A 15,921-nucleotide genomic window follows, 5' to 3' on the forward strand; every position below is an offset into this window, starting at 1 on the left:
AGGGACATGAATGGTAGATCAGGCCTGTTTCAAACACAAGGCCTTTTTTCTAGAGTGTAATGATTTGAGGACTTGGGAAGACCTTACCTACTTGTCTCTCTCAACGGACAAAGGTATGAGGTGCGGGGGAGGGGGGCAGAGGAAGGACAAAGCTATGAAGAACATGAAGTTCTTAAGACCCTTGACACTCTTCCAAGGCCTGGCCTGTATCCCAGAGTTCACTGCTTAAAAGGGGCAGAGATGTGTGTTATATGCACACATACATACACACAGTATAGCTGGCATTCTGGTGGCCTCGATGGAACTCAATGGCAATATGAGAGCATTGACTGCTTTCGCAAATAAAGTCTCCACTTGTCTCAGAAAACAGAAAAAATTCAAGATGAAATACAATGAATTATGGACAAGTCAGTTTCCTAAATATGGAAGATCCTATCCCTTCCCAAGTATTGAAAGAAATGAAAATTTTCCCTTAGTTTTCAAGCTCAAGGTCTATCTTATCTTTGACAAAATAGCCCTGATTTGTATACTTTTAACTTCCTGGTAACTACTAATAGTCTAGTGCTTTTATTTATTTATTTATTTATTTTTAATTTACCTTTTTGAGACGGTGTCTCTGTCTCCCAGGCTGGAGTGCAATGGCATAATCTTGGCTCACTGCAACCTCCACCTCCTGGGTTCAAATGATTCTCCTGCTTTAGCCTCCTGAGTAGCTAGGATTACAGGCACACACCACCACGCCCAGCTAATTGTTGTACTTTTAGAAACAGGGTTTTGCCATGTTGGCTAGGCTGATCTCAAACTTCTGACCTCAGGTGATCCACCCGCCTCGGCCGCCCAAAGTGCTGGGATTACAAGCACGAGCCACCATCCCCAGCCTATTTTTTTTTAAGAGACATGATCTTGGGGTTAGGTATAATGGCCCCTGCTTGTAATCCCAGCACTTTGGGACACCAAGGCAGGTGGATCACATGAGTCCAAGAGTCAGAGATTAGCCTGGGCAATGTGGCAAAACCCCGTCTACAAAAATTAGCCAGGCATGGTGGCACATGCCTGTGGTCCCAGCTACTCAGGAGGTTGAGGTGGGAGGATCATCTGAACCAGGGAGAAGGAGGTTGCAGTGAATCAAGATTGCACCCCTGTACTCTAGTCTGGGCCACAGAGGGAGACCCTGTCTCAATACAAAAAAAAAAAAAAGAAAGATCTCACTCTCACCCAGGCTGGAGTGCAGTGGCATGATCATAGCTCAAGGCAGCCTCAAACTCCTGGACTCAAGAGAACCCGTGGCTTTACCTTCCCAAGTAACCGAGACTACAGGCATGAGTCAGCACATCCAACTCACGCCTAGTGCTTTAATAGCTATTACTCAGAAAAGCAAACAGGTTTGAGAAATAAGGTAAAGTTAAGTGCCACTTAAAGCTTTTAATACACTAATGGGCATAATGAGTCTCCAGGAAGAGCCTGGGTATGTAGCTATTTTCTAAATATAGTTGACCATGGAACCCTTTTTTCACAGAATGGCTTATTCCTCAGAACACAGAAATTCTTAGCATAAAATCACTTGTAACTCTGTTATACTGAAGGCAATGAAGATCTGGTTCTTCTTTCTACTTTGAAAGCTTGATGGCTAGTATTATTTTCATTACCAAATAAACCTATTTATAAAAGCATCTCTCTCCCCAAAATAAGTGTCTTCATTTCTCTTAAACAGTTCCACTTTCCCACTTTCCTTAGTTCTCCTAATGGAACTGCCATTTCTGTTGCTGAGTAACTTGATTCTTCTCCCTCATTTGCCCCTTTCCTTGAATGGAGCACTGTTCAAGAGAAACATAATGCAAACCACATGTGTAACTTAAAATTTTTCAGCAGCCACATTTTATTTTTTTTTTTTGAGACGGAGTTTCGCTCTTGTTACCCAGGCTGGAGTGCAATGGCGCGATCTCGGCTCACCGCAACCTCCGCCTCCTGGGTTCAGGCAATTCTCCTGCCTCAGCCTCCTGAGTAGCTGGGATTACAGGCACACGCCACCATGCCCAGCTAAGTTTTTGTATTTTTAGTAGAGACGGGGTTTCACCATGTTGACCAGGATGGTCTCGATCTGTTGACCTCGTGTTCCACCCGCCTTGGCCTCCCAAAGTTCTGGGATTACAGGCTTGAGCCACCGCGCCCGGCCCCACATTTTAAAAAGTAAAAACAAGTTGATTTTAACATTATATTGTATTTAAGCCAATATAGCCAAATATTCTCATTTCTACATGTGGCACTAGTCACATTTCAAGTAGTCAATAAATAGCCACATGTGTCTAATGGCTACCACAAACAAAAAGCTCTAATTAGTAATTTATTTCAATGGCCTCCTAAATGTTCTGCTTCTAGCCTCTCTACTCTCCAGGCCCACAACTCCCAGGGTAATCTTATTAAAGCATTATTCTGTTTATAATCTCACCTGTTGTAAAAGATTTTGATGGCTTCTTTGCCTACAGAATGAAGTTCAAATAACTTGACATACAAGGAACTCCACCATTTGGTATTTACCTACTTTTTCTCATTACTTTATTGTGCTTGCATAACTGTTCTAACAAAACAAATCTCACAATTCTCTAGATAAGCCTTATTCTCACCCAGCTCTAGGCTTTGGCTCATCCTGCATCTCTACATCTCTGCATAAAATTCCTTCCTGCCACATTTCTGCTTATCAAAATCCAATCCAACTTCTGTGGCATAGCCCAAATGATACCCCCTCCTTAAAGTCTTCATTGATTACCACAGTTCACTGTAAACCTGACTTTTTTTTGTTTTTTGAAACGAAGTCTCTCTGTTGCCCAGGCTGGAGTGCAGTGGCACAATCTCGGCTTGCTGCAACCTCCACCTCCCAGGTTCAAATGATTCTGCCTCAGCCTCCCAAGTAGCTGGGACTACAGGTGTGTGCTACCACACTCAGCTAATTTTGTATTTTTTAGTAGAGACAGGGTTTCACCAGTCTGGTCTTGAACTCCTAACCTCAGGTGATCCATCTGCCTTGGCCTCCCAAAGTGCTGGGATTACAGGCGTGAACCTCTGCGCCTCACCAAACCTGATCTTTTATCTTTTTTTTTTTGAGATAGGGTCTGGCTTAGTCACCCAGGCTGGAGTGCAGTGGCGCAATCACAGCTCACTGCAACCTCCGCCTTCTGGGTTCAAGCAATCCTCCCACCTCAGCCTCCCGTGTAGCTAGGACTAGAGTTCCACCCTACTATACCTGGCTAATTTTGTAATTTTTGAAGAGGCATGGTTTCACAACATTGCCCAACATGGTCTCAAACTCCTGAGTTCAAGCCATCCGTCCCCCTCAGTCTCCTAAAGTGCTGGGATTATAGGCATGAGCTACCTTGCCCAGCCTTATGTCACTCTCAGTGGCATTTCTCAAACTTCCTGGTCTTGAGATTCTTGGTATACACGCTGTATAATCCCAGCTAGATATGAGAGCTAACAGTTTAAGACTTTGCATCTTTACATCCCCCAGTGCCTTTCAGAGTGTGTGTTCACACATGTGCACACACATAATGTGCTAAGCAATGATTACAGTGACAAAACCAAGTTTAGATTCCCTTAAAATACCTACATTTTTATAGTGGACATGTTTGACCTCTACCCAACTCACAGCCATTCCTCCTACTCCTAAAATTCCTAGAACAGGCCCCAACAGCCATGTTTGTATCTCATAACTCTACCACCTTGGAATAGAGACTCACTTCTCAAAGTGTAATGCAACATTCCTCATGGGGGCAAAGAAGCAAAAAAAGTTGGTTTGCAGCCAGGCAAGGTGGCTCACTCCTATAATCCCAGCACTTTGGGAAGCCGAGGCGGGCAGATCACCTGAGGTCAGGAGTTTGAGATCAGCCTGGCCAACATGGCGAAATCCCATCTTGACTAAAAATACAAAAATTAGCCAGGTGCGGTGGTGGGCGCCTGTAATCGCAGCTACTGGGGAGGCTGAGGCAGGAGAATCACTTGAAACCGGGAGGCGGAGATTGCAGTGAGCTGAGATGGAGCACTCCAGCCTGGGTGACAGAGCAAGATTCCATCTCAAAGAAAAAAAAAAAAAGAAAGTTGGTTTGCACAGAGATCCAAGAGTGAACAGATGAACAGAACAGAAAAAGAGCACTTTGCCAGCTCTCTGAGTCCTGCCTGTTTCTGTCCTTTCCTAGGCTGAATACATTCCTGTCTGGGCTTCAGATGTTTCCCCCTGCAACATTAAAATAAGTTTATTAAGTCTCGTGCCTCATATTTTATTTTATTTATTTATTGTTTTTTGAAATGGAGTCTCGCTCTGTCGCCCAGGCTGGAGTGCAGTGGCATGATCTCAGCTCACTGCAACCTCTGCCTCCTGGGTTCAAGTGATTCTCCTGCCTCAGCCTCCAGAGAGCTGGGATTACAGGTGTGTGCCACTATGCCTAGCTAATTTTTGTATTTTTAGTAGAGACAGAGTTTCACCATGTTGGCCAGGCTTGTCTCGAACTCCTGACCTCAGTTGATCCACCTGCCTCGGCCTCCCAAAGAACTGGGATTACATGCACGAGCCACCATGCCCGCCCAGAAGACTCTTTTTTTTTTTTTTTTTTTAACACTCCCACAGAATGATTATGACACCTAAATTTTATTTATTTATTTTTTTTGAGATGGACTTTCGTTCGTTACCCAGGCTGGAGTGCAATGGCGCGATCTCGGCTCACCGCAACCTCCGCCTCCTGGGTTCAGGCAATTCTCCTGCCCCAGCCTCCTGAGTCGCTGGGATTACAGGCTTGAGCCACCGCGCCTGACTCAAGTGATTAGTTTGTAAACTAGTTTTTGGTTTCTGTAGTAACCTACTGACCCCATCTCAGTAGTAAGCTGCAGCTTAGCTTCTCCCTCCCTGCCTCAGCCCCCACAGGTGCATTACTGGGTCACTTTGAACCATTAAGAATGGTTCACAGGCCGGGCGCGGTGGCTCAAGCCTGTAATCCCAGCACTTTGGGAGGCCGAGGCGGGTGGATCACGAGGTCAAGAGATCGAGACCATCCTGGTCAACATGGTGAAACCCCGTCTCTACTAAAAATACAAAAAATTAGCTGGGCATGGTGGTGCATGCCTGTAATCCCAGCTACTCAGGAGGCTGAGGCAGGAGAATTGCCTGAACCCAGGAGGCGGAGGTTGCGGTGAGCCGAGATCGCGCCATTGCACTCCAGCCTGGGTAACATGAGTGAAACTCCCTCTCAAAACAAAAAAAAAAAAAAGAATTGTTCACACTGGCGGGGCGTGGTGGCTCACCCCTGTAATCCAAGCACTTTGGAGGCCAAGGCGGGCAGATCATCTGAGGTCGGGAGTTCAAGACCAGCCTGACCAACATGGTGAAACCCCGTCTTTATTAAAATAAAAAAAGTGGTTCACACTGTTCACAGTACCTGCAACCATTATAACCCCATCCTGCTTGGCAAGTCTACCTGCTATTGTCAATACCTTCCTTGGTGATTGATTGTATGGAAGGTTCCCCCTGCAATCCCCCTCGATGATTTTTTTTTTTTTTTTTTGAGACGGAGTTTCACTCTTGTTACCCAGGCTGGAGTGCAATGGCGCGATCTTGGCTCACCGCAACCTCTGCCTCCTGGGTTCAAGCAATTCTCCTGCCTCAGCCTCCTGAGTAGCTGGGACTACAGGCGCGTGCCACCATGCCCAGCTAATTTTTGTATTCTTAGTAGAGACGGGGTTTCACCATGTTGACCAGGATGGTCTCGATCTCTTGACCTTGTCATCCACCCGCCTCGGTCTCCCAAAGTGCTGGGATTATAGGCGTGAGCCACCGCGCCCAGCCCCCCTTAATGATTGTATGGAAATACCCTTAGCAACCAACAATCCTGGGAACCTCCTGCCCCTGGTTACCAACTTCCTTATCTAACTTGCTTTGTTCTGCTTCGGTAAAATTCTGCTTAAGCTAGGCTCCTCCTCCCCTACCTAAATCAAGGTATAAAGGGAAATCAAGCCCCTTCCTCCAGGTGGAATTTTGAGCGTTGCCAGCAATAAAAGACTCTTAATTTGAAACTCAGAGTGTGGTGTTTCTTCTATAACTTGCTTGGATACAACAATACCCTACCATTAAATTAAGAGATTTCTAGTCAAAACTCTTTTTTTTTTTTTTTTGAACGGATTTTTCACTTTTGTTCCCACGGCTGGAGTGCAATGGCGTGATCTCGGCTCACCGCAACCTCCGCCTCCTGGGTTCAGGCAATTCTCCTGCCTCAACCTCCTGAGTAGCTGAGATTACAGGCATGCGCCACCATGCCCAGCTAATGTTTTGTATTTTTAGTAGAGACGGGGTTTCACCATGTTGACCAGGATGGTCTTGATCTGTTGACCTCGTGATGCACCCGCCTCGGCCTCCCAAAGTGCTGGGATTACAGGCTTGAGCCACTGCGCCCGGCTTTTTTTTTTTTTTTTTTTTTTTTTTTTTTTAAATAGTACTCATGGCTAAGATTTGTTACAAGAAAGATACAAAACAAAATCAACAAAAAGTCACGTGGGGGAATCCTGAACTTCCAAGAATCCTCTCCCATAGAGTCACATAGGATACCAAGCACAAACTCAAAGGTTTATTTATTCTTTCTTAAGTAAAAGATTCTATATCGGCCGGGTGGGGTAGCTCACGCCTGTAATCCTAGCACTTTGGGAGGCCGAGGTGGGTGGATCACCTGAGGTCAGCAGTTCAAGATCAGCCTGGCCATCATGGAGAAACCCCATCTTTAAAAAAATAATAATAATAAAGAAAGAAAAAATTTTAAAAAGATTCTATATTATTATTTTATATATTTTTTGAGACAGTCTTGCTCTGTCACCAGGCTGGAGTGCAGTGATGCGATCTCAGCTCACTGCAATCTCCACCTCCCAGGTTCAAGTGATTCTCTTGCCTCATCCTCCTGAGTACGTGGGACTACAGGTGCCTGCCACCAAGCCCAGAGAATTTTTTTGTATTTTTAGTAGAGACGGGGTTCCACCATGTTGGCCAGGATGGTCTCAATCTCCTGACCTTGTGTTTCGCCTGCCTCGGCCTCCCAAAATGCTAGGATTACAGGCATGAGCCACCATGCCTGGCCCAAAGAGTCTATATTATACACAGTTTTCCACTTTTTTTTCCTCTTAGCAAAACATCATGGAGTTCACTCCATAGCAGTATAGAGATATTCCTCATTTCTATTCACAGCTGCATAGCACTCCAATATAGACATGCTGTTTACAAAGTGTGCTATAATGACTAGCCTTGTACATATATCTTTATTTTTGCCAATGTATCTTTGGCTTAGACTGCTAGAAATGGAATTGCTGGGTCAAAAAACACATGCGTATGTCATTTTGTAGGACAGAATCAAATTCCCCTCCTGGAGAAGACAGCTGCTATAATGGTGCTCCCAGTGGTTCCTGCTTCTGGGTAAATTGCCCATTGCCTGCAATTTACAGATGTGATGGAGCCAGATGCAATGGCTCGTGCCTGTAATCCTAGCACTTTGGGAGGCCAAGGTGGGACACTTGAGCCCAGGAGTCTGAGACTAGCCTGGGCAACACGGTGAGACCTCACCTCTACTAAAAATCAATAAAGTTAGCCAGGTATGGTAGTGTGCACCTCTGGTCCCAGCTACTCAGGAGGCTGAGGTGAGAGGATTGCTTAAGCCCAGGAGTTTGAGGCTGCACTGAGCCATTCTACTCCAACCTGGGTGATAGAGCGTGCCCTTGACTCAAAAAAAAAAAAAAAAAAAAAAAAGCCCGGATGTCACTTTGAAGATTAAGTTCCAAAGGACTTTGGCTTCTGTTTTGCTCTCACACATTCTCTGTCAGAAGCTGGGAGCTCATCTTTAGGTAGAAACTTCTCCCTGCTCCCCCGCCCCCCTCCCCCGCATCCCCAAGGAGACGGCAGGAGGGAAAAGGGGGAGAGGTCACAGACAAGTCCCCTGACTGCAAGCTCTCTTCATCTTCACTGCAGTAGCCTCTCATTACAAGTAGGCATCTGGCCATTGTAGACCCTCGTAACTGTAGTTCTAGAAGTAATAATAGCAGATTTACTGCACAGAAGTGTCCATGGTCTCACAGTTCTAAGGACATCATTGTGACAGCAAGTGGGGAAAAAAAAGTAATTCTTTCACCAATTACCACTTTCTCTCTTCTCTAATTCCTTTGGATAGGCTCCAGCAAGAAGCTGATTTCCAGCTGTATGTGATAATGAAAGAGTTTTTCTTTCTTTCTTATGTTAAATACAAGCGAATTGATTAAAGATAGCATCTGACTGCGAGAAAATCAGTGATTCAGATGGTAAAGGAATGGCACCTGGGGATGGGGGCGGAGGGACGGAGGTGGAGAAAGCTGGTGTAGCCTAGCCTGCCTTGTGCCAAGGACACCCAAGGGTGGAGGGACTGAGCTCTGGGGCAGGACGGATCTGACATCAACTGGTCCAGCCTCACAGTTTCCAGGTCCTGGAGGGTAAGGAAAGTGGGAGCTGGCTGCAGACGCAGGACAAGAACCCAGGGCTTCCCTTCTTCATTTCGCCTGCCCTGCCATTTCCTCCCCCAACTTCCACCATTCCTACCCTTCCACCTCCCTTGGGTCTTTCACTAGCTTTTACAGCATTTACATTATGCTTCAGTAAAAAGTTGTAGTTTTTTTTTTTTTTTTTTTAATAAAAACAACACTGAAGAAGTAGAAGGAAGATATTCAGGGTTTTTATTTTCATTTTTTTGAGTCTGGGTCTCACTGTCACAAGTACAGAGGTGAGATCATAGCTCACTGCAGACTTGAACTTCTGGGCTCAAAAATCCTCCCACCTCAGCCTCCCAAGTAGTTGGGACTGCAGGTGCATATCATCATGCCTGACTAAATTAATTTTATTTTATGAGATGTGGTCTAGCTGTTACCCAGGCTGGTCTCGAACTCTTGGTTTCTTTTTTCTTTTTGAGACGGAGTTTCACTTGTTGCCTAGGCTGGAGTGTACTGGTGTGATCTTGGCTCACTGCAACCTCTGCCTCCCAGGTTCAAGCCATTCTCCTGCCTCACCCTCCACAGTAGCTGGGATTACAGGCATGCACCACCAAGCCCAGCTAAGTTTGTATTTTTTTTAATATATATATATTTTTATAAAGATGGGGTTTCACCATGATGGCCAGGCTGATCTTGAACTCAGGTGATCCACACACCTTGGCCTCCCAAAGTGCTAGGATTACAGGTGTGAGCCACAATGCCCGGCTTTTTTTTTTATTTTTTATTTTTTTTTATTTTAAGTAGAGATGGGGTTTCTCCATGTTGGTCAGGCTGGTCTCAAACTCCCAACCTCAGGTGATCCACCTGCCTCAGCCTCCCAAAGTGCTAGGATTACAGGCGTGAGTTGCACCCGGCCCTCAAACACTTGGTTTCTAGCAATTCTCCCACCTCAGTCTCCTGAGTCATTGGGTTACAGGCTGGAGCCATCATGCCCAGCTCTAGGTTTTTAAAACGTAGGCAAAGAGGTCAACATTTACACATAAAAGCAAGGTTTGAAGTAAGCCATGGGAATTTAGGAAGCTTATCTGGGCTTTAAGCCAGGCCTTAAAGAAAAGAATCTTTGTGGGTGTAGTAGCAATGACTTGGAGCAGAGCCCTCTAACCATTGGACTCACCCTCACAGGCAGGCACCACTGACCCCAGGGAGGTGTGGGTGGCTGGAGGAAGTGCTATCTGTCCCCCCTTCCAGCAATGACGGCCCCTCTCAGAGTCAATGCCCTTCCTTCCAAGAGACAGAACATACAACCGGACAATGGCCAGGCCACGTATGACACTAGACTCTGACCAGAAACCCTTGCTGTAACCAGCCTGGGAAGCCAAACCACAGCCTCAACAGCAATTGGACCCAGAACAGTCTGAACTTGGTCAGTGGCTGCCAGCTTCTTCTCAATCCCGAGTCACCATACCCCCTCTTCCAACTCTGGACCCATCAGAGAAAGCCAAATATGTCCCCCCAACCAACCAAAGATGCCCTTCCACAGTTAGTCCGTTCTGTCCCCATGTCAACAACCTCCAATCATAGCACACCCAAAGCGTCCCCTTTTTTTCCACTATAACTTTTCCCAGTCCCTGCCTGCCTTTGACTCCTGCCAAATGTAAGCAATCGTGGCTGAATCCTTCTCAAGCTTTGACTAAATGGCCTCTCTGTTCGTTTAGGTGGTCTTTATTTCCACATGTCCAACAGGGAGTTTAGACGCCAACTGGATATACTCCCAGTTTGAATCAATCTTAACATAAGAAAGAATCAACACCCAGATGAGGAGGTAGACTAGCATCCCGGGATGTCCCTTCCCAGTATCCTTCCCATTGTTAACTGTTTCCCCGACTTCTAACACTGTAGATCAGTTTTGCTTATTTCTGTACTTTTTGTATGAATGGAATCATACAGTGAGTACTGCTGAGAACCTGCTTGGCCGGGAGACTCCCACCCAGGTGGGCTGAAGGCATTACAAGGCAGTGAGAGGCAGACAACCAGATAGCCAACAGAGTGGATCTATCCTGGGGACCAACAGCCTGAGAGCCTGTGAGGCTTGCAGCTCTCCAGGACTAAAGGGCCTCCAGCAGACATTCATCCATTAATTTATTTGCTCGTTGACAGGTGATTCTTAATAACACACGTGTTCTACATATACACATAACTCAGGAATACAACAGGTAGGCAGCTGTAACCTGCCTACCACTAATTACAAACTACAAGGAGCCATGGGGGCAGGGTATACTTAATGTTTCTCAACAGAAAGTGTTGAGGACTCTGACCTCTTTTGCTCAACATCTTGTCTGTGAGATTTATCTATGTTGCTGTGCATAGTAATATTTTCATTCATATTTGTTGCTGTACAGAAGTATTCAATCCTGTGACTTCACCATTAACTTCAACAGTGGATGGACGTTTGTGTTGTTTTGTTGTTACAAGTTAGTGTGGTGGTTAGAAACATTCCTGCCCATGTCTTGGTGGACATAGCTTTTGTTTCTGTGGTGTACACATCCAGGAGTGGAATTGCTGGATCACAGTTTATGTGTATGTTCATCTTTTGGTAGATATTGACAGTTTTCCAACAAGGTCACATCAGCTTAGTCCATTCTGGCTACCATAACAAAACACCTTACGCTGGGTAATTTGTAAACAACAAAAAATTATTTCTTACAGTTCTAGAGGCTGGGAAGTTCAAGATCAAGGTGCCAGCAGATCCAGTGTCCAGGGAGAGTTCTCTGCTTCAGAGATACAGGGCCTTCTCACTACACCCTCACATGGTAGAAGGGACAGAAGGGCTCCCTCAAGCCTCTTTTATAAGGTGCTAACCCCATTCATGACCTCCACCCTCATGACCTAACCACCTACTAAAGGCCCCACCCCTTTATGTTATTATTTTTTTGAGATGGCATCTCCTCTGTCACCCAGGCTGGAGTGCAGTGGCATGATCTTGGCTCGCTGCAATCTCCACCTCCCGGGTTCAAGTGATTCTTCTGCCTCAGCTTCCTGAGTGGCTGGGATTACAGGTGCACACCACCACACCTGGCTAATTTTAGTATTTTGAGGAGAGACGGGGTTTCACCATGTTGGCCAGGGTGATCTCCAACTCCTGATTTCAAGTGATCAGAATAGATCACCTTGGCCTGCCTAAGTGCTAGGATTACAGGTGTGAGCTACCATGCCCAGCCCCAAAGGCCCCACCTCTTAATGCCATTACTTTGGGGGTTAGGTTTCAACATATGAATTCAAAGGGGACACATACATTCAGACCACAGCACTGACATAGATTTTCTGCAAAACCCAGGAGTTTCATTTCCTCCGTATTTTCGTCAACATTTGATCTTGTCAGATTTACTCTCTGTAGGCTCTAAGTATTATTCCCCCTCCCCCAATTTAGTTATTATGAACAGTACACAACTGATCAGATCAATACCTGTCCCCTTGCCACCCCTAATGCCTGCCCCCCTTCATGTTCCAGGAACAGTCCATTAGACCACCCCCTACCATATTGGTGGGTGGTGGGAGGGGCCCATGGGGGGGTGTCTTTGCTGTATTATCCTGTGTTCACTGAGGCCTACCTATCCCAGTGCTTTGCACATGCAGGTCCAAATATCTGTCGTATGATTACATGAAAGAATGATATGAAAGCCTATCTGTCTGCACCACACATCGTGAACATCCCCAACCACTTAAAGGTACTCACAGTGTCTTAATCATCTTAGGCTTTCGATCTGGCATAGGGAACTCCTTTAATAAACAATGTCTGCTAAACCAAATGGCTTCCTGAGGCCTGGCATTTTAGGCTGTGTCCCTTGCCCCACCTCACCCAGCCTCAGGGCATTGAACCTGGCTGGGCACACACGTGACAGCTGTAATCATATTGTCACAACATCCCTGAGACTACATTAATTACATATTGAATGTAATTGTACTATTATAGCAGGTGGCATATCTTGGCATGCTGAGCAGGGATGTGTTGATGTGAAAATCTCTACGTATTTTAGAGACAGTGTCTCCCTCTGTTGCCAGGCTGAAGTGCAGTGGTGCCGTCATAGCTCACTAACTTCAAACTCCTGTGCTCAAGTGATCCCCCCACCTCAGCCTCCTGAGTAGTGGGAACTATAAGCACACACTACCACAACCAGCTAATTTTTACATTTGACACCACCACACCCAGCTAAAATTAATTTTTTTTTTTTTTTTTTGCAATAGGATCTTGCTGTTACCCACACTGGTTTTGAACTCCTGGCCTCAAGCAATCCTTCTACCTTGGTCTCCCAAAGTGCTGGGATTACAGGCATGATCCACTACATCCAGCCAAAATCTCACTTTAAGTGGAGTCCCTGACTCCAGATACACAATAGGCTGTGGTTCACAGGCACAAACAGCATTCAGCCTGGGGCCACGGGGTAAGAGTTTTCCCTCACATTGTCCCCTGGGTCCTTTCTCCCTCCTAATCTTGCAAACCAGCTGTCAATTGGGTTGATATGGTACCTCTTTCATAGGGTCATTGTGAAGATTAAATGAGTTAGGCCGGGCGAGGTGGCTCACACCTGTAATCCCAGCATTTAGGGAGGCCGAGGCAGGTAGATCGAAAGGTCAACAGATTGAGACCATCCTGGCCAACATGGTGAAACCTCCTCTCTACTAAAAATACAAAAATTAGCCGGGCATGGTGGCACACGTCTATAGTCCCAGCTACTTGGGAGGCTGAGCAGGAGAATTGCTTGAACCAGGGAGGTGGAGGTTACAGTAAGCCAAGATTGCACCATTGCACTACAGCCTAGGCAACAGAGCAAAACTCCATCTCAAAAAAAGAAAGAAAAGAAAAAAAGAAACCTGTGTAGAATGAGGGGAAGCAGTCAGGGGTGAATAAGATGGTCATGAATTGATAATTACTGAAGTTGGGTGGTGGGCTCACGGGGGTTTGTTATTCTACTCTCTACTTTTTTTGTGTTTGAAAGTTCATAGGCCAGGGCCGGGCACAGTGGCTCACATCTGTAATCCCAGCACTTTAGGAGGCCGAGGCAGGTGGATCACAAGGTCAAGAGATTGAGACCATCCTGGTCAAAATGGTGAAACCCCGTCTCTACTAAAACTACAAAAATTAGATGGGTGTGGTGGTGCATGCCTGCAGTCCCAGCTACTTGGGAGGCTGAAGCAGGAGAATTGCTTGAACCTGGGAGTCAGAGGTTGCAGTGAGCCAAGATTGCACCACTGCACTCCAGGCTGGTGACAGAGCAAGACTGTCTCAAAGAAAAAAAAAAAAAAAGAAAGTTTATAGGCCAGGCGTGGTGGCTTACACCTGTAATCTCAGCATTTTGGGAGGCCGAGGTGGGAGGATCATCTGAGGTCAAGAGTTCGAGACCAGCCTAGCCAACATGGTGAAACGCGTCTCTACTAAAAATACAAAAATTAGCTGGATGGTGGTGCAAGCCTGTAATCCCAGCTACTCAGGAGGCTGAAGCAGGAAAATCGCTTGAATCCAGGAGTCGGCGATTGCAGTGAGCCGACATCGCACCACTGTACTCCAGCCTGGGTGACAGAGTGAGACACTGTCTCAAAAAAAAAAAAGTTCACAATAAATAACGTTGCTCAAAGGAAGCTATTAATAATGTGAGGTCAGGCAGGGTAAAGAGCATCTCCTAGATTCTTTTTTTTTTATAGGGATAGGGTCCTGCTTTGTTGCCTAGGATGGTCTCAAACTCCTGGTTCCAGGGGATCCTCCCACTTCGGCTTCCCAAAGTGCTGGGATAACAGGCACGAGCCACCGCATCCAGCCTCCCTCATCTTTGACTAAGAAGTCTCCTAAATCTGAGAACATCTATCAAGGAATTAAGGCACAGGTGTGGCACTCTTCTGGCTTCAGTCTATCACCAGGCAGAGTCCACGCATTCTTCCCAGGGAGACAGAAACAGAGACAGCTTTTGGGCTTTGAGGGAACTGATTCAGCAGGAGGAAGAAGGTGGAGAGGGGCCAATATGCAGAAACCATTGCTGCAGGTGGCTCTGCCCCTTAAGCACTGGGGAGGGTACTGATCCCTCTGGCCCCACTCCCGGCCTTCACCCCAAGGTGAAGTACACTTTCTCAGGTCCCCAAGGATGGGTGGCCAAGTCTCATCTCCACATTATCTGGCTGTGAGGGTGACCTGTCTGGCTTTCCCTGCTAAGTGCACCCCCTGCAGCTGAAAGCCACACCCATAACACAGGACTCCTGAGATCTGACACTGGCCAATTCACACCTGCTTGAAGCTGGCATTTGAGAGGTCTTCAGGTTGACAACAGCAGACACAAGGTTGCTGTTCAAAGTAGGCCAAGTCAGGGCTTTGAGCAGCAGCATCATTTGAAAATTCATGGGGTTGGCCAGGCACGGTGGCTCACGCCTGTAATCCCAGCACTTTGAGAAGCTGAAGCGGGCGGAGCACTTGAGGTCAGGAGTTCCAAGACCAGCCTGACCAACATGGTGAAACCCCGTCTCTACTAAAAGTACGAAAATTAGCCTAGTGTGGTGGCAGGCACCTGTAATCCCAGCTACTTGGGAGGCTGAGGCAGGAGAATCACTTGAACCCAGGAGGCAGAGGTTGCAGTGAGCTGAGATCATGCCACTGCACTCCAGCAGCCTGAGCAACAGACTAAGACTGTCTCAAAAAAAAAAAAAAAAAAAAAAGTCAGTATGGGCTTGAGGGGGAAAAAAAGACAGAAAGAAAGAAAGAAAAAAGTGCTGGGGGGCAGGGGGCTGGGTACAGTGTCTCACATCTGTAATCCCAGCACTTTGGGAGGCTAAGGCAAGCTCTCATGAGGCCAGCCTGGGCAACAAAACAGCATGACCTCATCTCTACAAAACATTTAAAAATTAGCCAGGCATGGTGGTATGCACTTGAAGTCCTAGCTACTCAGAAGGTCGAGGAAGGAGAATCACTTAAGTCCAGGAGTTTGAGGATACAGTGAGCTATAATCACACCACTTCGCTAGAGGCTTGGTGATTCTCTTTAAAAAAAAAAAAAAAAAAAGGGCCGGGCGCGGTGGCTCAAGCCTGTAATCCCAGCACTTTGGGAGGCCGAGGCGGGTGGATCACGAGGTCAAGAGATCGAGACCGTCCTGGTCAACATGGTGAAACCCCGTCTCTACTAAAACTACAAAAAATTAGCTGGGCATGGTGGTGCGTGCCTGTAATCCCAGCTACTCAGGAGGCTGAGGCAGGAGAATTGCCTGAACCCAGGAGGCGGAGGTGCTAAAATGCTTTTTTTTTTTCTCTCTCTCTTTGCTGAGACAGAGTCTCAGTCTGTCACCCAGACTGGAGTGCAGTGGTGCGACCTCAGCTCACTACATCCTCTGCCTCCTGGCAGGCTTAAGTGATCTTCCCACCTGAGCCTCCCAAGAAGCTGGGACTACAGATGAGAGCTACCATGCCCAGTTAATT

The sequence above is a fragment of the Sapajus apella genome, unplaced genomic scaffold (assembly GCF_009761245.1).
Source record: "Sapajus apella isolate SASKATOON/1434 unplaced genomic scaffold, GSC_monkey_1.0 scaffold33, whole genome shotgun sequence".
Classification (NCBI taxonomy): domain Eukaryota; kingdom Metazoa; phylum Chordata; class Mammalia; order Primates; family Cebidae; genus Sapajus; species Sapajus apella.